Consider the following 27,099-nt stretch of genomic DNA (forward strand, 5'->3'; position numbering starts at 1 on the left):
CTAAGGAGCCATGCGTCCTATTTTAAGGTATGAAAAATATGAAGACCATGAGCCCAGGCAGTTCCTCCTATTCATAACTGCTGATTATGGTCTGACCATTTCCAGGTTACAACGTTGGAGTCTGGACTCCATAAGTTGGAGAACTTGATCACTGTTCCAAAGCTTCAAAAGGAAAGCCTCTTACAATGTTTTTTTAAATTTTTTTAATTCACATAGAATGTATTATTTGCCCCAGGGGACAGGTCTGTGAATCATCAGTCTTACACAATTCACAGCACTCACTAGAGAACTTACCCTCCCCAATGTCCACAACCCAACTGCTCCAGTGTGTTTTGCAGGACTCACAGATTTTTTTTTTAAAGATTTTATTTATTTATTTGAGAGAGAGAGAGAAAGATCACCGGGGGTGGAAGTGGGGAGGAGTAGAGGGAGAGGAAGAAGCAGACTCCCTACCAAGCAGGGAGCCCTACAAGAGACTCCATCCCAGGACCCTGGAGTCATGACCTGAGTCAAAGGCAGACACTTATCAACTGAGCCACCCACGTGCCCCAGGCCTCACAGATTTAAAGGACCATTTGGTCTAAACAAGAAGACTCTGCTAGAGGATTTCCAGCTGGGGACTATCTGCATGCTGAGCCCTGTTCTCACAGGAGATAAGCTCAACGGAGCAAGGCCAAGGTAATTGGAACAGAACCCTAAGAGGCACTCTAGCCTCTCTTGCTTTAAGAGTGTGCACTCTGGAATCAGACAGCGTAGATCTGAATCTTGTCTCTACCACTTATTAGCTGTGTGACCTTAGATAAGCTAAACAAACTCTCTTTGGTGATAATAGTGCCATCCTGACAGGATTGTGGTGAGGAGTAAATGAGCAAAAACACGTAGACTAGTGCTTCTACAACAACATTTCCTATTTTAGTGTTCTTATCACTGATTATTAGCATTGTTACGTCCATATTGAGAGAGATTTACAATGGTTGCTTAGAAAACCAGAACCAATCAAATGTATTAAGCACCTACCATTCACTCAATCCTCAGCTAAGCACTCAGTCTTCAAGGGTATAAAAACATACGAGTAAATGGGGGAGAAGAGACAAATCAACCATGTAGAAGCATTTCAAATAATATATAGATACTCAGCAGAAACCACTCCTTGAGTGTGGGCTGCACACAATGACTCTTTCCAAAGAGCCATAAACAGAATGGACAGGGGTGGGAGGCCAGCCACTTCACAGTGAAGAAAGCTGACAAACACTAACTCAGCCAAACAATCAAGCTCATCGTAACACTGATAAATCATGTTAATTATATGCATTCCAGCACCGGGCGACTCCTGGGAAAAACCCGAGACAAATCACAACTGAGGGACGTTCAATACCTGGCCAGTTCTCAGAACTGCCAAGGTCATCAGAAACAAGGGACGTCTGAGAAGCTGTCACAGCCAGGAGGAGTCTAAGGAGATATGAACAACTACATGTAGTGTGGTTGGTCCTAGAACTAAAAAAAGACATTAGGTAAAAACCAAAGAAATCTAAATAAAGTATGGATCTAGTCAATAAGGTATCATAATGGTTCATCCATTACGGCAAATGTACTTTACCTAATGTAAGATGTTAGGCAAAGGAGAAACTGGCTGCTGGGGCATATGGGAACTCCCCGCACGGTCTTTGCAATTTTTCTATAGATCCAAAACTGTTCTGAAAAATTAAGGTTTAGGGCACCTGGGTGGCTCAGTCATTAAGTGTCTGCCTTCGTCTCAGGTCAGGATCTCTGGGTCCTGGGATCAAATACTGCATCAGGCTCTTCCTGCTCAGCGGGGAGTCTGCTTCTCCCTCTTCCCTGCCCATCCCCCACTGCTCTCAATCACAAAAATAAATAAAATCTTTAAAGTAATTATAATTAAAATTTATTTATAATAAAAAAGATATGGATTTGGCTCATAAGGATGTCCCAGATTAATGGGGAGACAAGTGATTAAGTCATGAATTACAAGGAGTGTGGTATGTGCACACAGCATGGAGAGGTTAACATCAATGTTGAAGGTGGTCAAGCATGGCATTAGGAGGGAGACCTTGTCTGAGCTGCAATTTTCAGGAATGAATCAGGCCTCCTAAGAAGAGGGAGTGCCTGAGTAAAGATCTGGAAACCATTGAGCCTTTTGGCGTTGTCAGGTGTCTAAGCATGAAGAGGAAGAGTCACAAAACAGGAGACTGACAAGGGAAAAGCCAGATCAGAAAGGACTAGAGTGTGTGCTTAGCTGGAGGGAGGCTGGCCCATCAGGACCATTCCAAAAGGGGATGACTGGAAGAGCAAAGCAGTGGGAAACACTCCTGACAGGCACCCCATTCTCTTAAAATTAAAATGTCCATCATCCCTCCACTGCCAGAAATAACAGCTATAAAGTACTGGACTTGACCTGTTTTAATCCCATTTGTCATTGGGCTCAATTTATTGATGGCTAATAGCTTCTTTCTAGGGGAAGATTCGTGACTCAAGAAAAAGAACTTACCGCTGTTAGTCTGAAGGCTTCTCCTGAAATGGACAGAAAAAATATCAAATAGGGGTTGACCTGGATGACCAGGTTTGGCCATCTCAGCCTGTGTGGTGGTCCATAGGAGCCAGCACCAAATCAGTGAGGGCAGGAAGGAGGCAGACATTGAGCAGGGGACAGGGATGGGAGTGGAAATGCCCTTTTATAGCAGGGTAGAATTCAAGGAAGTGCCCTGGGGATTGAGCTCCAACCTGGACAAAGACCAGCAGACTAGAAAGGCTATTAAAATAAAAACACAATTCCCCACCATTTTTTTGCAGAAGTCCGAGCATACTGCCACATCAATAAGAACAGGGAGTATGAGTTATGGGTTCAATGGTGCCAATTTAATTTCTAAATTATGAAATCCATGAAGAGCAAAATTTGTCCAATCAACTGTTCTGGTTGCCCCAATGATGGGAAGAGGCAGAAATGCCAGATATCCCACAACTCCTGGGACAGTTCCACCCAACAAACAACTGCCCTACTTTCCACAAACTTCACACATCACTTCACACAGAGGGCCATGAGGAATTATCAGAGCCAAGAACACAACTCTGTCTCACCTATAAATACAAAGTACCTTTTGCAAGATACTAATTTTGCAGAAACCCAACCACCATGTAAATCCAAAGAAAGAGTTACCATTGTTTGAAACTTCCCAGAGTTGTTCATTTTGGACGGTACCATGACTTATCTAATAACAGCACAAATGGTAGTTTTGGGTCCTAGATTCTGTGAGCCCATTTTTTTCAGCCTCTGCATTCACAGAGTTTCCAAATATGAATCCCAGTATGCAACACCTTCATGGAGGTTGTGTTTGAAAATTTACATATTGAAACACATCTCGTTTTAGTAGAAATTTCCTTCTTTTTATTTCTCACCTATATTACTGCTAAGATGCTAAATTAATGTTTTCATTGTGTGAACAGGAATTTCATTTTAGGATAGTACAGAGGACATGATAAGATGCTTGCTATAAGTAGGTGGTGGGTCTGGTAGGATTAAGAATCACAGTATTAGATTCAAGGGGGCTAAGAAATGGGCAGAAAGCCCCTCCCAGCAGCCTGCTCCTTCATTACATTTAGGAGGAAATTAAATGACTCTGGTGGGCTGTTAGTCCCCTACAAGGGATTCTGCCTAAGTAAATTCCTGGGGGGCAGAAGCCCAAGTGAGCTCCAGGGGTGTCTCAGAAGTTTAGAGCTGCTCCGAGACCCAATTAAATGCAATTAAATTAAACTCCAAACATGCTTCCAAAATGTCAGGGGAAGTTTAGTCTCCTGAGTGCTGAGACCAAGCCATGAATGGATTCTGATTTAAAAGAGTAGTATCTCACACACAGAGATAGAAGGAAGCCCCATTAAACTGTTTTCTATGAGGGGGCAGGGTGACCATATACCAGCTTCTCCCACACTGAGCGTCAGCACCTTAGCTGAAATCATTAAGCAAAACCCCTTGTTCCAATGAGGTTTTGTGTTGTTTTGTTCTATTTTGATCTGCCAGAGGATTTGGTGAAGAGGACAGTGTCAGTAAAGACAGAGCTGCTTGCTAGGATACGAGCTGGCACACTGGAAAGAGAGATGCTTAGTGTTCTGATGCTGGTCTCCAGGTCCTCCTCACCAAACAGCACAGAGATAGCCTTTAAGCCACAGAACCAAGGGGCCAGTTCTGACCCAGTCAGGCTCCCTTTTTGTGCACTGCATAGCATTCTTGATGCACACCACCTCGGGTCTTTGGTTCCTGCAGCAGGGTGAGGGGCACGGTGCTCAAGAAAGAAAAACTGGCAGACATCCAAATTCATGGTTTCTACCACAATGCCCCACCCAAGTTGCAGGAACAAGCTTCTTCAGTGTGCAATGCCTATTTCAGAAGATTTAAACATTAATACTAGATGAGAATTGGTGCCCTGAACAGAACTTCTCAGGGTACTTATGATTTTACTAAATTATCGGGAACACTACAACCCTTACCAATCTCCCAGGGTTTTATCTGACTCAAATACTGTTAATTTGTCTCCATTTCCCTTGGTAAAAATATTAAAATGTCATTGCTTGAACTAGCTGACGAAATCCATGTTGTACCCAAACAGTGGCATGCGTCCTCAACCCAGTGTGAGGGAGGACTGTCCACTGAAGTGCTTCCCACCAGACCCACATGGCTCATATGATCAGCACCAAAAGTCATTTGCAGAAAGCTATGGGACAGGTGTTGATCTCTTTAAGAATTTGGAACTTTGGGGGCAGGGTCCAAGGAATTCTCCTCTGAAGGCATTATAAAGAATAGCAAAATTAAAACACCAGTGCCAATCAAATGTTATTGGTTGGGTCCTAACCATATTTCAGATATCACACTAAGGGTGTGTGGCCTCTGCCCTCTCCTTCCTCCCAACTACCCTGCCATAGAAGCATTACCATCCCTTATTTCTAGATAAGCAAACTGAAGTTCACATATGCTAATTAGCTTTTCCAAGCAGTGTGGAAATAGATGTGAACCCAATATTAGTCCAAGGCTCTCATCTTCATCATGGCAGGAGAGGCAGCAGGGGTCATGGAGAGAATATGAACTCCAGCATAAAATATGTCCCCAGTCACTGGCTGTGTGATCCGGAAGAATCAATCTCTCAATCCTGGGCTTCTGTTTTTCTGAAATTCCATGGGCTGTATAAACTGACCCGTCAGAGGAGAGCATAGATGGGTGCAGACCATTGCCTGAGACCAGGCTGGCTTGTTGACTCTCTGAATCAGTGCCAGGAGTCAGCTGAAAGGTCACGCAGAGGATACTCCCAGGTGCACAATGACAGCGAGAGCAGGACCTTCACTTGAAGAAGAATGCTTGCAAATAATTTACAGATTTATGTTTTCAAGGCCAGTGCTTTGAAGCTTTTCATTTCCTGGTCAATCCCTTTGCATGAGGTGAGGAGTAGAGACAACTGTCCTCAGTTTTCTGTTGTCTTGAGTATTCTTAATCACTGCTATCCGAATACTGCTGAGATTTCCTTATCCTTCTGGATTTTGCTGCTATTGGATGCTGGAAACTGCTGAGAGCTAAACCAAAGGAAAAACATATAGACTTATTAGTCATACAGTATATAATATATAGGACAATATAGATAACATATATCATACACTTTATAATAAATAATATATATTTGACATTATATGTGTAATATATATATATATATCAGACCCCAATTACTGGATGCATGCACACCAAAGTACACAAAAGTTAAAACTATTCATATATGAAATCAATTATGCTATACCACATGATGGAACTAATACACGAAATACACATAAAATTCTCCAAAGCATATGTTTAAAAGGAATATAGATTTTATTTAATCATGAGGGGTGACATCATAACAAGAGCTTTGTTCCTTGTCCAGCTCAGCCACTGGCTAGCTCTGTAAACTCTGTAAGACACAACAAAGTCTGTAACAAGCTTAGAGGCCAGACAATTTAAATTCTGGTGTGGAAGGGCACTGATTTGCACAATATGATTGGATGTACAATACGAACAAAACAAGCAAAAGTTCTATTTGTTCCACAACTAACCCCATCGTTGTGAGGCTCTCATTCCCATGGTGGAAAGACCATAGGGGAAAATGAAATACTTAAATTTGACAAGTCAAAATGATCTAACCTCAAGTTTTAAAAAGTCTCCTTCAGTGTCACAATTTCATTTGAACAAACAGTCAGTTCAAACTCACATTCAGAGAAGTTTTTCCATCTTTTTTTAATTTCAATATTCTCCCTTTCCTTCCCTCTTCACAGTATAGTATCAGAGTAGAAGGGAAGTCTATTGTGTATCTGCTACTTGGTAGGGCTGAGCCATCTGGTCTACCTGCTTTTACTCACTCCCCTCACTGCTCTCCAGCATACATGTCATTGGCACAGACAGGTTCCTGGGCACTCTCTACTGGCATCTGTGAAGGTAGAGCTAATCCTGGAGATTCAGGGTGTTATGCTGGCCCCTGCTCCCTAGTGTCCTGAATTAAGCGGTCAAAACAAATTAAGAAATAAATGTCTAAAAAAGTATGGGAAGGACAATCTTACTCCAATTCCACCCACGATATCAATAACCATCTACAGTAGATGACTCAACATGTTTTATCTTTAGTCCTATTCCTTGAGCAGCTGACATATGCGGCCAACTACTACTTCATATCTCCATCTGGTGCTTGAAAGACACCTCAAATTGAATATATTCAACCAAATTCATCATCTTAATCCCCCAAAATATGGCCTTATTTTAGTTGTCCTTACAACAGTAAGGACATCTATCATCTACCAGTTATCTGAGCTAGAAATTTAGAGTTCATTCTTAAAAGCCTCTCTACTTCAGCCTCTCTATATAATCCATCATCAGGGGCAATTGTTTTAATCTTTTAATTACCACACAGATCTGACCCCTTCCTCTCAGTCTTCACTGCTCCCTGTTTCTCACTGACATCTTCGGTGGTCTCCTGACTGCTTTATCTGTACCCATTCTGGACTTCTAGTCTGCTTTCCACCTTAGCCAGAGAGGTGTTTGCTAAGGAAACACAGTGTCAGGAGCATCCACACCTCGTGTGTACACGTGCATGCACACACACACACACACACACACACACACTCTCTCTCTCTCTTCTCAAAACTCTAATTGGCATTCTATTATTCTAAAAGAAAGACCAAAATATTTCATATGAGTCTCAGAATCCTATGTCACCTGACCCCCCACTTACTTTGGCAGCTCCCCTGCTTGCCTTTACTCTCTCAGCTCCAGTGACACCGGCCCAATTTCAATTTCTCAGTCTGAAGGGCTTCTTTCCAACACAGGGCCTTTGTGTCTGCTGGTCCCTCTGTCTTGAAGCCTCCTCTCTCCACTTAACCCCACTTTGCCTGGCTAAGGGAAACTCTTCCTTCGAACCTCACCCTAGCATTATTTCCTCAGGGACCCTTTCTAACCTTCCTGACGATATCAAATCCCCTTGTCAGATGTACTTTCTCTCAACTCTCAGTTTACATGTATGCATATGATTTTTTGATTAATGGCCATCCCTTTCACTAGATTATAAGCTTCCCGAGAGCAGGAACCATATCTGCTTTTGCTCTCCATTTTATCCTCAGCATTCTGAGGCATGCAGGGCACACAATAAGGTGCTTTCATACTTATTTTTTTATTTCTACTCATTGAATGCATAACTGATTGAAAAAAATCCATCCAGAAACTCTTTGATGACTGTATTTTTTAAAAATATAATAAGTTATTGATACCTGTGGAATTGACTGTCAGCTGGAGAAATGGCTTTACTTCAGAGATTTTGACAGCTGTCTATGCTGCCTGTTAGCTCGGTAAGCTTTGGAAAATCATTTAACTCAGCAGGAGCATTAAAATAATAATACCTGTTTTCAGTCCCAAAGCTACAGATAAATAGTCAAGTATTATACAAATGTAAGGCATTATGATTTTATTAGCAAAGTTTAAAAGATTTCTATGAAAAGCTGCAACAAAAGCAAGAACACATAATTAATGTTGAAAAAAGCCTTGTGATTTCCCCCACAGACTTCATTTTTATATTAGTCAACATGATGTTTAATCAAATATTACCCTAAATATTTATGGAACATTCTTTAAGCACCCAATACCTTGCAAAAAGTATCTATTTCCTATCATGTAATCATTGTTATAGTTCAGTTCCATGGGTGGTAGCAGTTCCTTCCCCACAGATGAGGGACTTGAGCTTTAAACTGGTAACCACCTTGTCCAAAGTCATGAGCTAGGAAGGGATGAGGAGGATGCCAACACCTGGTGTCTGTGACTTCAAAACTCATCCACGCTTCTGGAGGTTTGGGCTAATTTAAAGGAGAAATTTTATCAAACAAAAGTAGCATTTCGCTTTTTTTGGTGGGGGAGGGGAAGATCATTATTGAAAGCCAGATTAGTAGCTTAGAAAATTGCCTGCAAGAAATATCTCAAAGACCTGAGAAAACAGTCTAGAAATAGAAATTAAGAAGGAAAAGTTTAGAGATTTAAAATCTCTATATCCAGAACACCTAACAAATGAGTAACAGATACTTGAGAAAGACAAAGGGAGATCGATAAGAGGAGGTAGTAGTTAGACAAATAAATAAATAAAATATTTGTGAGATAATGAAAGACTTAAGTCTACAAGATTGAAAGCCTCTCTGATTTCAAGCCTGGAGTATTTTTAGGCATGCTTCATAAAGTTTCTGATCTCTTAAGTAACGATAAAGAGAAAAAATCTTAAACACCACCAAGAAAAAAAAACTACCTCCATGGGAAGAAAACAAATCAGACTGGCACGTAGAACATTGGAAGTTAAACAATAGAATGAAATCTACTGATAAGAGCAAAGACTGCAACTGAATTCTATACCCTATGAACGTATGATCACCCTTCCATGGAGGTGTACAAGACTTCAGAGAGGGAATCATGCGTAGAGTCCATCTAAGGAAAATACTCAAGAACATTCACTTAAATAAAAAGTGAAACCAAAAGGAAACCTCGATGAAAAAAGAGTAAAATAAGAAAACAGTGAACAAATAAACCTGGTTGATTTGTCCATAAATCCTGGTACAGATACATGTAGAACTGAAGATATAGGTATAAAAAATTAGGGATAAATAATCTGATATTGTCCAACAGAAGGTTTAAGAGATATGCTTGAAATAGCAGAGGAGAACACCAACACATACAAATTCCCAGCAAAATCTAGACATTGAGAGTGACAAAGAGGGAAAGGACTCCAAAAGTTTTATGGTAGAAAGAGAGGAAAGAAAGGTGAAAGGTAAAGTAATTTAATAGTCTCATCCTGTAGGGTGTGGGCAGCTGCAGAAAAAGAACATCCCACAGTGAAAGCTTCATTTTCTTATAAATAGTTAGGGAAATTGTTTAATCTGCTGGGAGAGGATCATTAAGAAAAGGGAAAAATACAGGACCACTTCCAAATTAACAAAGGGAAAGAAACAGAATGAGTATCAACGAAAACCAGAAAAAGGAAACAGAGTAATGAAATGCAAAGACTGAAGAAATAAAGTCATTATACCTAACATGAATACACCAAAGTATCCTAGTCAAATACAAAGTCTGACAGCCTAGATTGTATTTATATTGCTAGTTGCAGAAAACACACTGTGATAAAGCATGATGGGAAATGAAAAGATCAGCAAGGAGATACAAGACAAATGCAAACAAAAAGAAAACAGATACGGCAATATGAATACCAGATAAGGTGAAATTTAAGGTTAAAACATTATAGAGAATTGAAAGAATCATTAAGTACTGATAAAAAGCACAGTTTAGGAATTCACTAAATCACTGTAGGGGCACCTGGGTGGCCCAGTCGGTTAAATGTCTGCCTTTGGTTCAGGTCATGATCTTGGGGTCCTGGGATCCAGCCTGAACTGGGCTCCCTGCTCAGCAGGAAGTTTGCTTCTCCCTCTCCCTCTTCCCATCCCTCCCCACTTGTTCTCTCTCTCTCTCTCTCACTATTTCAAATAAATAAAATCTTTAAAAAGGAAATAAATAAAAAGGAAATCAGTATAGACTATATGTACTAAAAAAAAAAAAATGGCAGCTAAACAGGTGGAGGAAAAACCACTATCTATATAAGGAAAACCAGACAAAAATGCAATTGTCATACAGTTGACTCAGAATCTAGTCATCAAGGGTATGTAAGGATAGAAGAATATAATAATACAGTCAATAAACTTGATTTAATAGACCTATGCAATGGGGCGCAGGAGTTGGATGGTACCAGCCTTGGAGAGCCAGTTGTAAGTCGGTCTACTGCCCCCACATACTGAGTGATGTCACATTGGTGGCTAGAATACAGGCTGTGGTGGCCATGGACATACCTGGAAACGCCAATGCTACCAATACTGCAAATGGTCATCTCCAGAGAGAGCTGGCTGTTCAACTTTATCAGTACACCACTGAGTCTATACATGAAAATTTATATTTAAGTAGAGAATATAGTTTTTCTCAGATACTCAGGGAACATTTTAAAAAAATAATCATGTACTTGACTCAAAGCCTTAACAGATTCTAAAACTGGAGATTTTTTACAAACTGCATTTTTCTGATCATATGCCAATGACACTTGAAATAAGTAATATAAAAGTGACAAGAATTACTACTGGCAATTTAGAAACATACTTCTAGTAAGTGCTAGATCAAAGGAGCATTACAATAAAAGGGAAATCAGAATCATCTAGAAAGCAAAGAAAAGGAGAACCATTCATGTAGAATCTATGGACAAATGTTAAGCTTTACTCCAAAGAAACTGCATGTTCTTAAATGTCTTTATTATTACAAAAGAAAGAGTAAGGACAAATAATGCAAAGAGTCTAAGAACTAATCTTAGAAACTGGAGAGGAAAAAAACACAACATGAGCCAAGAAACAATAGGAAGAGAACTAATAATAAAAAATGAAACTAATAAAGCAGAAAACACAGACTAGAGAGAATTAAAAAAAAAAAAGAAAGAAAGTTGAAACCCCTCTTTGGAGGGAAAAAAAATAGATAAATTTTTTCACCAGATCTTGAAAAAAAAAAAACAAGAGAGCAAACATAGAGCAATATTAAAATTAAGAAAAGAAATATAACCACAGATGTAGGAGCAATTACGATCATTTTTAAGAAAATGAAACTAAGGAGATACATTTAAAGAGGGTTTTCCTGCAAAACACAAATTCTTTAAACGGGTCTAAGAAGAAAAGGAAAGCTCAAATAAATATTCCAATGACCCTAAAATCAGAAAAGAAATTAAAAGTCCACCATTCAAAACAGCACAAGAACATCTGGGTTCATAGCTATGTTTTAGACATCTTTTAAAGAATAGACAAATATTTATTTAATCTATTCCATTTCTAGGAAGAAGATGAAAATGTCTCCAGTTAACTTTTGGAAGATAAAATTAGTCTAATATCAAATCTCATAAACAAACCTGATAGTCAGATTTTTCATTGAGAAAGAAAACTTTCTTCTAGATGTTGGCTCCATAAGAATGGGGATGTTTATGCTTAAATACTGTGGCCTCAACACCCAGACTACTACATGACAGAAAGCAGGTGCTCAATAAACAGCTTTTGAATGAATAATAGACCAATTTTCCTCATGGATATAGATGCCAAAACTAAAAACAAATGTTAGTAAATAGAATCTGACAATGCATCAAAATATTTATAGCATACTAACAGATGCTGAAAAGACATTTGTTATCCCAATGTCATAAAGTAGTTTAATTAAAATCAGACATTACAGATGGAATGATATATAATACCAAAATTTTTTTATTATTGCCATGAAAGTTCTAGCCAATTTGGAAATTTTAAAAAGGTAAAATAATGAATCTACACATCAAAAAAGAAAAAAGGAGTAATATGTTATTGTTGATAAATGCTCCTATACATTGAAAACCCAAATATCTTGGAGAAATTTCCATAGGAACCATTGAGTGACAAAAGCAAAATGCACAGAAGTGGGCATAATAGCTCATTTCTTAAAACAATAGCAAAAACCCCACAAATATCTAAGAGGGAGAGAGATTTGTAAGCATGGAAAGATATACAGAAGGTTATTTTGGATTATCATGTGTCAAAGAACTGGGTGAAGGAAGAAGAACAGGAAGGAAAAGCCAAGTAAAATTCAAAATGTATATACACATACACACATATGCAAAAATTATGTACTATATATGCATTTATGCAAAGTTATATATACATGCACATATGAAACATATAAAGAAATAAAGTTAAAATTTTATTTTTATTAACAATATAGTTTTTAAAGGATTCAATTTTTTTTTAAAGGTTCTGTTGCTTCAAAGGAAGGTACAGAATGAAATAATTCAGAGGTTAACTTTCTCAACTACAACTCAACGTGTTGAAAGGCAGATTGAGAACACAGAGCATAAACTCCAAGGCCATCTCCTTCTAGGGCACTGCCTTAGCACCGCTGGCCTGCTTTCTAACAAGGTCTTTCTCTGCAACTTTCCACAAGGAACGCCCTCTAACTGCTTGGTGATTTATTAGCCATAAGAGGGAATTAGCCAACAACGACGAGTGTGTCCAGCTCAACGCAATTTCTCCACCAATGGGCCCCATTAGAGGATCAGTTTCATTCCTTTATGTTCCTGCTCAAATAACTGCATGATTAAAATTTATAATTCTTTTCTCTAAGATTCTTCTAATCAATTATAAAATTATTTAACAATTATAAAACCAGGAGTAGATAAGACTGTCTCAAAGAGCCTTCCTTCTAAAGCAGCAGCCCCCTACCCCATTCATTTGACCATGGTTTTCTGGAAAGGGTAGCTTATTAAACATTCAGAGGGATACCCATGAGGTGTACTCCATAGTTGAATGAATGGTTCAAATGTGTTCAGTGATGCTAGAAATATTCAGTGTATTTTATCTTATAAAGTAACAAAAATATTGGAGAGTTTAAATCATCTTATTCATTAAGAGTAAAATAATACGTTTAATCTTACATTTTTGTTATAAAATTGGGATAAAAAATATTTTAATATAAAAAGTAAGGTTTTTATTCTTTATTACTTATCCTCTTAGGTATATTTTGGATCCTGGTACAGTACCAAGATTATTCTTATATTTGTTTACACTGTGGCATTATTTAAAAATCCCAGTTCACACAAGTCCATGAGAACAAAAGATGTACATACATGTTATGTCTTGAGATATTTGGATATTCTTTTTTTTTAATTTTTAATTTTTAATTTTTTATAAACATATATTTTTATCCCCAGGGGTACAGGTCTGTGAATCACCAGGTTTACACACTTCACAGCACTCACCAAAGCACATACCCTCCCCAATGTCCATAACCCCACCCTCCTTCTCCCAACTCCCCTCCCCCCAGCAACCCTCAGTTTGTTTTGTGAGATTAAGAGTCACTTATGGTTTGTCTCCCTCCCAATCCCATCTTGTTTCATTTATTCTTCTCCTACCTCCTTAAGCCCCTATGTTGCATAACCACTTCCTCATATCAGGGAGATCATATGATAGTTGTATTTCTCTGCTTGACTTATTTTGCTAAGCATGATACGCTCTAGTTCCATCCACGTTGTCGCAAATGGCAAGATCTCATTTCTTTTGATGGCTGCATAGTATTCCATTGTGTATATATACCACATCTTCTTGATCCATTCATCTGTTGATGGACATCTAGGTTCTTTCCATAGTTTGGCTATTGTGGACATTGCTGCTATAAACATTTGGGTGCACGTGCCCCTTCACATCACTACGTTTGTATCTTTAGGGTAAATACCCAGTAGTGCAATTGCTGGGTCATAGGGCAGTTCTATTTTCAACATTTTGAGGAACCTCCATGCTGTTTTCCAGAGTGGTTGCACCAGCTTGCATTCCCACCAACAGTGTAGGAGGGTTCCCCTTTCTCCGCATCCTCGCCAGCATCTGTCATTTCCTGATTTGTTAATTTTAGCCATTCTGACTGGTGTGAGGTGATATCTCATTGTGGTTTTGATTTGTATTTCCCTGATGCCGAGTGATATGGAGCACTGTTGGCCATCTGGATGTCTTCTTTGCAGAAATGTCTGTTCATGTCCTCTGCCCATTTCTTGATTGGATTATTTGTTCTTTGGGTGTTGAGTTTGCTAAGTTCTTTATAGATTTTGGACACTAGCCCTTTATCCGATATGTCGTTTGCAAATGTCTTCTCCCATTCTGTCAGTTGTCTTTTGGTTTTGTTAACTGTTTCCTTTGCTGTGCAAAAGCTTTTGACCTTGATAAAATCCCAATAGTTCATTTTTGCCCTTGCTTCCCTTGCCTTTGGTGATGTTCCTAGGAAGATGTTGCTGTGGCTGAGGTCGAATATTTGGATATTCTTAAATTGGACTAATCCAAAATGTATTGATTATTTCATTAGGAACAATTACCTTTTTCTTTTCTTTACTTTTTTTAAAAGAGAGAGAAAGAGAGAGCAAGTGGGGTGGGGGGTGACAGAGGAGGAGAGCAGAGGGAGAGGGACAGAGGGGGAAGGAGAGAATCTCTCTGTGAGCTCCACTGCTCAGTATGCAGCATGAGTTAGAATTTGATCTCAGGACCCTGAGATCATAACCTGAGCAGAAATCAATAGTCAGTCACAACTGATTGAGCCACCAAGGTGGCCCATTATCTTTTTCTTTTTAAAGAAACTATGGGCTTTGATTGTTCATCTTTAATTTTGCTATAGTCTTTTGTGTTTTTTAAATTAATATATAACTCTGTTTTTCTAGCTCAGAAGAGCAAAATGCTGAGTGAAAGTGTATAGTAGAAGAAAATTGGCCTTCTTCACAACCGAGTGAAGATGCTCTTTCTATGTTCTAACTCTTCTGATCTGGAAAACACAAAATTATGCTCTTTTGATAAAAACTCTTTAAGCTATACTAGGTTCATGACAAACTAGTTTGCTTAGTAAAAATATTTACCTTCAATAGCACAGTATCATTCATCATCTTTAACCACCCTCCCGAAATCAAGAGAGACCTATATGTAGATTACAGAGAAACTGAGTGGGAAACTGAGTCTAGAGCCATTTCTTGGCAGTTAGTGCATTACAGCAAAATAAAACTTACAGCTATAAAGTGGAATGTCTTTCTAGAGACACCTATAGCTTATCTACATATTTTTTAAAATTCCAATTTCTCCTGTTAATATGAATCTGGCCCGATTCCTCGCAAAATAATATCCAGGACATTTCACAGTAAAGATCCACTTGCCTTTCCTCATATCAAAAAGCAGCAATTCGTTGCACACTGAAATCACTCTTTTTCTAGTCCTCAAATTTCCCCTTTGTCCGCCAAAGGGGAAAGAGACCTCTCAGTCCATCCTGACACAACACATTACTGTCATTACTTGATGAATACCTACTTTTCCCCCACTAGAGTGTAAATTCTGTGCAATCAGTACCCTTGTCTATCTGGATCCCTAATATTATTTCTTGAGCTTTATATAGTTCCTGGAGCATAATAGGAACTCAGGATTTGTGGAACTAAGAGGAGGAGGAGTGGGGAGAGGAAAGAAGGATGTCAGAAAGCAAGCAGGCATATAATAATAAATTATAGCTTCTTGTTCAATAAGTGGTCATGATTTTTTTTTAAAGATTTTATTTATTTATTTATTTGACAGAGAGAAATCACAAGTAGATGGAGAGGCAGGCAGAGAGAGAGAGGGGGAAGCAGGCTCCCCGCTGAGCGGAGAGCCCGATGTGGGACTCGATCCCAGGACCCTGGGATCATGACCCGAGCCGAAGGCAGCAGCTTAACCCACTGAGCCACCCAGGCGCCCCAGTGGTCATGATTATTATTGCTGTCTCTACTCACATTTTAGGGATGGAATTCTAAGCCCAAAGACTTCATTAGTCCTTCAGACATTCTGTTGGGACTTCGTTATAATATAATCATATTTCCAGACTAACTTCTCTGAAAGAAATTTACTGGGGCTTCTGTTTTATTTCTAAGCAAAGCATAGGGTATTGACATTTTCCAACCCAACCAAACAAAAAAGTTTTTCTGAAGATATATGAACCAAGAAAAACAAGTTAGGTTTTCACAAGGAAATGGATTTTCTATTAAATGGCAAATCCCACTAAATGGTTGTTTCATAAGGTTCTCGGCAAAATGGTTTGTTTTTTTTTTTTAATTTACATGTTTAAATTTAGATCACTGAAAAGTCCATTTCAAGAATGTTTTCTGAACATAGAAAGAGCATCTTCACTCGGTTGTGAAGAAGGCCAATTTTCTTCTACTATACACTTTCACTCAGCATTTTGCTCTTCTGAGCTAGAAAAACAGGCAACGACACTCTGTTAGCCTTTAAAGTTTCTATTTCAGTCCACATCATCATCTCAAGAGCACTATTATATTTTAGCACTTTTCAGAAAGGTTATCATACTCAAAAAATATGGCTGTTTGTCAACATCCTCATTTATACCAAGATGAATTTTCCTTTCCCCTGCCTTTCTCACCTGGAATACTTTCTCAGTGTTTGAAGTAATTTTGAACTGAAAAAGTAATTCTCCATCTTTGTTGGTTTTATACAAAACATGGAAACGATGTGTCATTACTGTCCACACCCTCCGAGCCCTCACCCATGGCAGACATCACTAATTAATTATGGCAATTCCCGAGCCTAGATTTGAACACAGAGTTCATATAAACCTGGGTTTCCTGGCAGTTACCCACAATCATTTAGACTGATTGTGGCAAAATTAAACTTGTTTTGCCAGAGCTAGTCTAGAAGCTACCCGAAAGCAATTAGGGCAATTAGATTCCTTGAGATCCATTTCAGTTCTATTATTCATTCTTATCTACAAATCATTTTACCACCACCACCCCCCAAGTTGAGAGACAACTCAAGCAATCTTTCATACTCTAGAATAGTAAAATTCCAACATTTGTCATGTTGTTGTCAGGCATCAAGTAAGAGAGTAGCAACTAGGTATAGGTTTAATTAGTAGTGGTTGTGTCCCCTATGGAAAGTCTGTGGTTGTCTCTTTAGAGCTTATATAAATCAAAAAAAAGTAAACACATGAGAAGTTGGTAAGACACGTCTTTTTGGAAATGTGGAATAAAGTTGGTCTTGGACAAAGAGGAATGGAAAAGAGATCCCAAGATGAAAGGGAAAGAGTAGAAAACTAACCCTGCCCGTTCAGGTTGACAAAACATGGGACAAGAATTCTGCAGGATGGGAGGCCCAGAGTGTGAAAGAAGGTATGGCCACAATCAACTAGTCCAAAACTACCACATTTTACTTCAGAAAGTGTGGTGTCTGTGGCGCTTTTGTATCTGTGTTTGTATTTTGTGTTATGGTCCATCTGACTCACGGAAGTTTACATTTAGTGGTACAGCATGCTTTTACAATTGAAGCGATGGGATTGGGATGCCTCCTGATTATGAAGTAAACTGGGAGAAGGAGTGGGCAATTATTTGGGTTGATAACCTTCAGAGCCCAAACCTAAGCAATTATCACACATTCCCACCATTAGCTCCATGGAAGCTGCAAGAACGTACCATTGGCTAATAGCTTAATACTTTTAGCAGGCAAAATTTTACTAATTTATATGTTTAAAATGATTACATGCCCTTTATAAGATAAACACTCTTTATTGAACTACAATAGAATATTTGGGTACCAGAAACTAACTTCTATGTACATCTTTCTTTTTTTCAATCACCCAAGATCCATGATCAAGGCTGGTCTAAGAGTGGTAATACTAAAGGGAAGCATTACTTTTCTTGTACAGAAGGATGGTCTTCCCAACCCAAGATCTATGGAAAACATATCAGTGCTTTCCACAGCAATGGGAATAAGTCTATTCTGAGCCATCCATATCACTTCCCTGTGCCACATTACAGGCATATCTGTTAGGATAATTTGAGGTCATGGGCTCATTTATAAATTTTTTTTTTTTTGCAAAGCTGAGAATCAAATGTGTGAACTTGTTCTCATATGAATGTCATTTGTGGGAGCTCAGTGGAGATACATTGTCTTTCCTATTCTTCTGGAAATAATAATCCAGCTTCCAGCTACCTTAATATTATGTAAAGTTTTGGTTAAATAACTAACTAAATAAATAAATAGCCCTGCCCTGAGAACATGAGGCCCACCCTGACTCCTCTCATATAGGTCCCCTAGCTAATGCTAATAGCATAATACAATCTTTATAAAGATGGGGATGTGCCTTGGCATAAAATAAAATACAGTGTTATCAGAAGGAAGCCAGACGAGTTTATGAAGGTTCAAAATCTTCCCTGTATTTTTCTGTTTTGCTAAATATAGAACCACTGAATCATATGAATGGGTGTGCTCAGCATTCCTCTCCCCAGCTCCAAGCTCTTTTCCTTTTGGGAGGGGGCGGCTTGAAATGTGGAATACTGTCTCGGCTTGCTTTCAACCCTCTGATCTCCCATAAAGCAGTAGAAGTCTAGAAACTGTTACCAATTTCTCCCTGGTACAAGTGGAGACACAACTTGAGGAGAGAATGAAACACTCTGTATCAGGATTCCCCAGAGAAGCAGAAAGCTTCTAGTTATGAATATATATATATCCATAACAGATAGATGTAAGATATATATATATATCTAATATATAAATATATATTTATGTAAATATATTTATAATACATAAATATATAATATATAAAATAGGATATATACACATATATAAACACACACATACACATACATATATATACGTATATCTATGTATATGTATATATACACATAGTCTTGGGTCCAAAATCTACAGAGCAGACCAGCAGGCTGGAAGTTCAGATAGGATTTCTATGTTACAGTCTTGAGAGAAAATTCCTTCTTCTTCCTAAAAGCTCAGTTTCTGTCCCAAAGATGTTCAACTGATTGTATAAGTGCTACTCACATTGTCAAAGGCAATCTCTTTCATCTAAAATCAATCGTAACTGTAAATGTTAATCATGTCTACAAAATACCTTCACAACAACATCTAGGCTAGTGTTTGACCAAACAACTGGGCGTAATAGTCTAGCCAAGCTGACAACTAAAATTAACCATCATGCATCAGTCTTAGTGATATCTCAAATTGTTGATCTTCTAGAAATTAATTCTTTACCTCTCATTCTACCAGATTAATAAATATGTGATCTTTCTTGTTCTAAAGTAATTTCAAGAAATGTCAAAATGATGGCTTTATACAGAGCACAGAGCCTTCAGAAGTAGAGGGGGAAATTGTGTCACAAGCCTTAGAGTTGTTTAAGATAAAAGAAAAGCTCTAAGATATTGCAAGGTCTTTAAATATAGGAATAAATTATAGGAATAAATGTAAAAATAAATTGGAATTGGAAAGCATTCCAAGGATAGGTATCTGAGACTGTTATCACTTCAGAAGTTCACGACTTCCGGAACTGAAGCAACACAACTAAAGTCAACACACACTACATCAGAATCTGCAGGGCTTTTTCCTTTTATAGGAAAGAGAAGTACAACCTTTTGTAGGAGTTTACAGTCTCTCTCATTGCTTTCATTTCAGTAAATAAGATCAAGAACAAAATGAAGATGTTTTATTACCACCCAAATTCAACGATAAATAGACAAAATGTGGAACTGATTTAGTTTATGACATCATAAACTCAACATCCTATTGTACTAAAAGTGCCTCTCATTTGTTCATTAGTGTTGTTAACCAACATGAGTGCATGCCTGCTATATCCCAGGCTATTTCCAGCATCTGGGCAGTGGCCCTCAGAAGGAATTGCTTGTGTTTATAAAACACCGGTGAGGCAGAGAGATAACGTTTTTTTTCTGTGCATAAGTGCATAAACATTGCCTGAATGGCTATACCACCACCTGCCAGATAGGTGCATCAGCCAAGCTGGGTCAACGTTTGTGTATACTTAGTAACCATCCCTCTTGGAAGTATGCCTACCTCCCAACACACCTTTCACCCGTGCTCCCAAATCCATTATTTTTCTTTCTTTCCTGGCTCCTTTGTGTTTTTCCTCAATGTAGCAAGGATCATCATTTATTTGCTTGTATCTGTTTCTTGCTCATCATTATATCCCTTGTTCTTGGCACCATGCCTAGGAAAGGAAAAGAGATGAATGGTTATTTGTTGAGTGAATTAACAAATGACAATTCACAATTACATGAACTCTGCAACCTGCCCTGGGCCAGGGAATGAGGGAAATATATATCTTACTCCCCAACCAAACAGGCATTCCCACCCATGGGCTGTCCGTGTTACTATCTGTGAAAAGATACATCTTTAAGAATAGAAAAACCAGAAATGGACCCACAACTATATGGTCAACTAATCTTCAACAAAGCAGGAAACAATACCCTATGGGAAAAAAAGAGAGTCTCTTCAAAAAATGGTGTTGGGAAAATTGGACAGCAACAAGCTGAAGAATGAAACTGGACCACTTTCTTATACCATACACAAAAATACACTCAAAATGGATGAAAGACCAAAATATGAGACAGGAAACCATCAAAATCTGAGAGGCCAACCCACGCAGCAACCTCTTTGACCTTGGCCATAGCAGCTTCTCACTAGATATGTCTCCTGAGACAAGGAAAACAAAAGCAAAAATGAACTATTGGGATTTTATCAAGATAAAAATCTTCTGCGTAGTAAAGGGAACAATCAACAAAACTAAAAAGTAACCTTTGGAATGGGAGAAGACATTTGCAAATGACATATCTGATAAAGGGTTAGTATCCAAAATCTATAAAAAACTTATCAAATTCAACACCCTAAAACAAATAATCCAGTTAAGAAATGGGCAGAAGATATGAATAGACATCTTTCCAAAGAAGACATCCAGATGGCCAGCTGACACACGAAAAGACTCTCAATGTCACTCAACATCAATATCACTGATATCATAATATCACTCAACATCAACATCAACAATATATGTGTATGTCAGGGACATACAATATATACAAATCAAAATTTTTGATTTTGATTTGTACAAATCAAAACCACAATGAGATACCACCTCACACCTATCAGAAGGGCTACAATTAACAACACAGGAAACAAAGGGTGTTGGCAAGGATGCAGAGAAAGGGGAGCAAAGGGAGAAGAGGCTGCAAACTGCTGCAGCCGTTCTGGAAAACAGTTCCTCAAAAAGTTAAACCTACAACTACCCTACAATCCAGCAATTGCACTACTAAGTATTTCCTCAAAGGATGCAGAAATACTGAATCAAAGGGCCACCTGCACCCTGATGTTTATAGCAGCATTATCAACAATAGCCAACCTATGAAAAGAGCCCAAATGTCCATTGACTGATGAATAGATAAAGAAGATGTGGTCTATATACACAATGGAACACTACTCCGTGATTAAAAAAAGAAGAAGAAGAATGAAATCTTGTCATTTGCAATTACATAAATGGCAAGAGGAGCTAGAGGGTGTTATGCTAAACAAAGTAAGTCAGTCAAAGAAAAATACCATATGATTTCAATCGTATGTGGAATTTAAGAAACAAAACAGGTGGATGTGGGGGAAAGAGGGGGAAAAAGAGAGGGAAACCGTAAGAGAGACTCTTAACTATAGAGAACAGAGGATTGCTAGAGGGGAGGTGAGTGGAGGGATGGGCCAGATGGGTGATGGGGATGAGGAGGGCACTCGTGATGAGCACTGGGTGTTACATGTAAGTGAGGAATCACTGTATTCTACTCTTGGAACTAACATTACACTATATGTGAACTAACAAGAATTTAAATAAAAACTTGAAACACTAAAAAAAAAAGATACATCTTTGAAGTACAAAAATGATGGGGACCCTCTCTTAACCTGAGAGAATCAAGCTCTAATGCCCTGAAGCATCTACTCTACATCAAAAATGAACTTCTCTCTTATGCATCTAGAAGGTTCTATGTCATCATTAGGAAAACTGCAAAAATAGTCATCCAAATCATTTTCTGTGTTCAGATGAGAAATGTCGAGAGGAGGTATGCCCAAGTCTGAGTGGCAAATTTTCCATACTGTATCATTGCAAATATGCTGAGTAACTATATATAACTATATATATATATGTAACTATATATAACTATATATATATATGTATGTATGTATGTATGTATATATACATACATACAAACAACTAGATCACTCTTCTTTATTGGGTAGTTCCCTCTATTTCCCCCTCTTCTGATTAATCCTGACCAGTTTAAATCAGTTTAATTCTATATTGGTAGCAGGAACCTATATTTTGATGCTGTTATGTTAATGCATTGCTATTGGGTAACACTTCAGGTCCTATTTGTCAACTTTTGTACTGCACTAGCAGAGGGCCCCAGGTACAGGGAGTTCCATGCTTCTGGTCCCCCGTGTTCCTCATGCAGTGTCTGATATTCCTCAGCAGGCTACAGAATACAGTCAGTGCCAAGGATTTGGGGGAGATTGGGGCAGGGAACCCAGAATCCCACTGTCAAGTCTGTCGCAGAGCACAGAGCAATAGAAACTAATCCAGGGACAGCCAGAACAGCAGGTGGATGAGGGAGTGAGCAGGACTCAGCGTTCCCCATGCGCTGGATGCCTGCTGGCCTGCTGAATCACTGTCTTATTTCCCTCTCATCATTCTCCTGAGAAAAAGAGGACTCCCTCTCCCTATGCTTTGCTGCTCTTGGTAGGAGCCCAAACCTCAAAGCAGCTGGGAGAAGAAGGTGAAAACAAGGATTTTGGATCACATTGAGATAAGGAGAAAAGAGCCTACCTCTTTCTGTTTCCATGAAACAAAATATGGCTCAGCAGTTTGCTTAATCAGAATACATCTTGGCTTTTTTTTTTTTTTTTTTTTTTTTTTTGGCTCTTTTAGCACTTTAAGTCTGCCAACCATTCTTTTAAGACGAATGGTACAGGAACAGTGCAACCCATACGTCTCTCCAATAACAATAAGTAGAGAATTATTATAGATCCAGGAGAGGCATGCTTTTCATGTATCCTTATTGTGCTGCTGAATTTCTAAAGTTCAGACTCTCATCTAAAATTCCAGGTAGTATCTATAATAGCCTAAAATGGTTTTCTCATGTCCCTTGTGGGGATTAGTGATACTGATAAATGAAACAAGTCATTCAGCTAGGGTTTTTCTTTGTGTATGAAAGATGTTTGCTATCACTTAATGGGTTTAAAAATAAAAGATCAGCTCTACACAGACTATTCCCTTCCTCAAAGACCCAAGTTGGCTCTGGGTGTGTTGACCAGACCAAGAAGTTCTCATTTAGCATAAGTTGCTGAGGAAAATGAGATGAAGCATTTGTCCATGCTTCTTGATGGTTTTTCCCTCCAGAGAAACTATTAGAATAATAACACAGTACTCATGAAGCATAAGTATATAATGGAAATAAAAGCAGATACTGTTGACCTTGGAACAGCATGGGTTTGTACTAGGCAGTCCACTTAGATGCAGATTTTGTTCGATAAAAATGTATTTTTCTTTCTTGTGATTCCCTTAACAATTTCTTTTCTCTAGCTTATTTTGTTTAAGAATACAGCATTTAATAAATGTAACAGACAAAACTGTGCTCCTCGATGAATGATGTTATAGGTAAGGCTTCCTGTCCACAGTAGGATATCAGTAGTTAAGTTTTGGGGGGAGTGAAGGTTACAGTGGATTTTTGGAAGCTCAGGGATCAGTGCTTCTAACCCCACATTTTTCAAAGGTCAGCTCTACTAGACCACTTACTGGGAGGAAGCAGGTACTCTTCTAAGCATTTTGCATTTATCAGTTCATATAATCCTGATTAAAAACCCCATGCAAGACATGCCATTGTAATCTCATTTTACCTATTAGGAAACTAAGGCACTGAAGGAAAAGTAACCTTTGGTCGCATGGGAAGTAAGCTGAAATGATATTGAAATAAAAACATTTGGGAGAGAATGGTACTCTTGTCACTAAATTTTGTTTCTGTCACCACTTAATTAAAATTTAGCTTAGGGGCACCTATGTGGCTCAGTGGGTTAAAGCCTTTGCCTTTGGCTTAAGTCATAATCCCAGGGTCCTGGGATCCAGCCCCCCATAGGGCTCTCTGCTTAGTGGGGAGCCTGCTTCCTCCCTCCTCTCTCTCTGCCTGCCTCTCTGCCTACTTGTGATCTCTGTCTATCAAAGAAATAAATAAAATCTTAAAACAAAACAAACAAACAAATAAACAAAAACTTAGCTTAGAAAATTTTTCATTTCCTCAAACTAAGAAAATCAAACAAACAAACAAAACCTGGTTGTCTTAGCCCAGGCCTCCCCTCCTCGCTATTAGCAGCTTGCGTGTTATAACACATGGTGCCTCCTCCTGCTGACAGAGTTCAAGGGAGGCCAGTTCTCACTAAATATTCTTGCCGTGGGTAAAGCAAACCACTATCTGTCCATGGGGATCATGTTATCTATGGTGATATCATATTCTTTCTCTTTCTGCATCAGAATCAGAAGGACGGAGACTCCTGAAATCCCCCCGAGTCCCCAGAATGGTCATTCTAACCACTAGCAACTTGCTGCTGCAAAACTCATTAGGGAACCATGTCTCTGGTTCCTTCAAACAGCCATCCTCGCCTTGCCTGCAGAGCTTCTTGCTATGACACTGGAATGTCTCCGGCTAACTTGTGCTTAGCAAGGACGATTCCTTACTAGGGCCTTACTGAGCATTTAAAAAGAGCAGTAGGATTTTTTTGCTTTTTTGCTTTGTTTTAAAGATTTTATTTTATTTTGTTTTATTTGAGAGAGAGAGCATGTGAGGGGAGAAGTCAGAGCAAGAAGCAGACTCCTCACCGAGCAGGGAGCCCAATGTGGGACTTGATCCCGGGACTCCAGGATCCTGAACTGAGCTGAAGGCCATCGCTTAACCACTGAGCCACCCAGGCGCCTGAGCAGCATTTTTTAAATACAGTTACATACTGCTGCCTTAGTACCTTGTGCAAATATCTTGTGCATTTTAAATGAGCCTTTTTATCTAAACCCTACCTACAGAGACCTCAGACTTCAAAATAAGATTTGCCACATTTTAAATCCGAGGCAAATTCAAGGTAACAAATGGCCTCTGGTTCCGCTGTGTACAACACGGAAATTTTATAGTTCCTTAGGTTATGTTTTAGTTCCAGACTTTGCTCCCCAAATAATAAAGCTCATTTATTTAAGGATCTGGAAAAACAACCGCCCATTTAGTGCTGGAAACAGGAAACAGCGTATATCATTTCTGTCCCTTCCTGCATCCCCATCCGCCCTCGAACCTAGGGATGGGAGATACTCACAGAAAATTCCCTGTAGGTTTAAGAAACAGAGCCAGTCAGAGAATTCTCAGACTAATCTTAAGTGCATGTCTTACTGTAGGGACCCACAGGTACAAGTCTGAGAGGACACAGAGAGATAAGTCAGGCTGATCAAAGGCATCTCAGCCCAAGAAGCCCCAAGGTCAATGGCAGCTAACATTGGTTGAACACTCATCTCTGGCCAGGCACCATGCTAAATGCTTTCCATGTTTTTACTCATTTACCTTCACAGGGAAATGATGAAATGGGTACTATTCTTATCATCCATGTTTTACACATGAGAACCCTGAAGCACAGAGAAGTTAAGTGACTAACCAAAGTCACACAGCTAGTTAGAGGCAGAGGCAAATATTTGGATCCAAGCCTTCCAGCTTCAGAATCCCTGAGCTGAACTACTCTATTCCAACTGTTTCTCGGAAGAGAAGTTTAATGTTGACTGTCCTCCTCTTCCTGGCCTTGGAGATAAAGAAAGAAATGGTCAGCAAGTTACCTGAGGGTTCATGGAGAAAGTAGATTTCAGAAAACCCTGTGTTTGTGTTTCCCATTTGGTTTTTTTTTGGGGGGGGGGGTGTTGTTTTTTGATACTGGAAAAAAAGACTCCCTATAATAATTATCATAATGTTTGTCTAGCAGAGGACCTTTGGACACATTTGTCTGATTTTTCAAGGAGAGAGCAAACAACAGTGAAGGCCCCCATTTGTGCTTTTAGTTATAATGACTTAAGAATCCAGTGAATACCAAAAGCACCAACCAAGGTCATCAATAATACAAACAGAGCAGCATACCCAAAGGATGAGGGATGCCTGAGCACATTTTATTCCACAATATCCAATCAGTATGGTTTTGTTGATAGAAACATTCCAGTTTCAACTTTCAGTATTCCTGTAGACCCAAGGAACAAAGAGGAAATTTCACTGTAGTCTACAAAAGCAATCAAGTCATTGGATCATCTCCACTGCAGTGTTTCGAACTAATGAAAGCCATTTCTCTTTGGAGAGCTGGGATAATTCTAGAGCTTTCAGGGTCTAGAACTAACCCAGAATGTAAGGAGAGCTGGAGCCTTATTTACCTTGCACACTTAACGTGTTGCTAGTGCCTAGAAGCCCAGCATAGAGCAGGCACCGAACACACGGAGTGAAAGTTGGTCAGTGAATGACTTGGAACAACAGAGTTCGATGAGTCTGGTTCCATTCTGGTTTGAGGGAAACCTATAGCACCTTTATGCAAATTTATTCTGATATTCCTTCTGCAGGACTTGCAATCTGAAAACATAACAGAAAAGGGAAATGTTGGCTCAAACTTATACTTCGAAGATTGTTGTAGCTGCCCCTGGACTTGCTGACTGTAAAACCAGCATTTGATCACTGGTTGAAGGGGTCCATCCACCCAAAGTATGTACCTCAAAGTCATTTGCAAAATCATACAGTATAATGATTAAGAATTTGATCCTTGGGGTCAGATGTACATTCATATCTGAGCTCCACCATTAATAAGCTGCATTCTGAATATCCCTCAACCTCTGTTCCCTTGTGTTTGAAATCGAGGTAATAATGCACTCCAAATCTTCTTGTTGTAAGAATTATATGCACCAACATACAATAGGTACTAGCTGGATGCCTGGGTATAAGGAAATGCTGAAGAGATGGTTGGAAAGGGTGTAACGGAAACATGCTGAATACTCCTTCATACTGAGGTTCATTTTCATGTAATATTTTTATTGCTAAAAACACTCAGATTTGATGATCACCAGTTTTTCTTTTAAACAGTCTATGTCCCCCACAGGTCAGTGACCCTCTCAGAGAAGAA

General features: G+C 38.9%; 1 long non-coding RNA gene across 1 annotated transcript; it reads right to left on the reverse strand.

Annotated features, from left to right (window-relative positions):
• Window positions 1–3,377: 3,377 nt before the first annotated feature.
• On the reverse strand, window positions 3,378–20,069 carry LOC309860213. Its single transcript, XR_014309258.1, has 2 exons — window positions 19,951–20,069; window positions 3,378–5,571 (listed from the first exon to the last, which is right to left on the reverse strand). It is a non-coding gene; the product is annotated as an uncharacterized lncRNA (long non-coding RNA).
• Window positions 20,070–27,099: the final 7,030 nt, after the last annotated feature.

This window comes from Mustela nivalis, assembly GCF_964662115.1.
Source record: "Mustela nivalis genome assembly, chromosome: 2".
Classification (NCBI taxonomy): Eukaryota; Metazoa; Chordata; class Mammalia; order Carnivora; family Mustelidae; genus Mustela; species Mustela nivalis.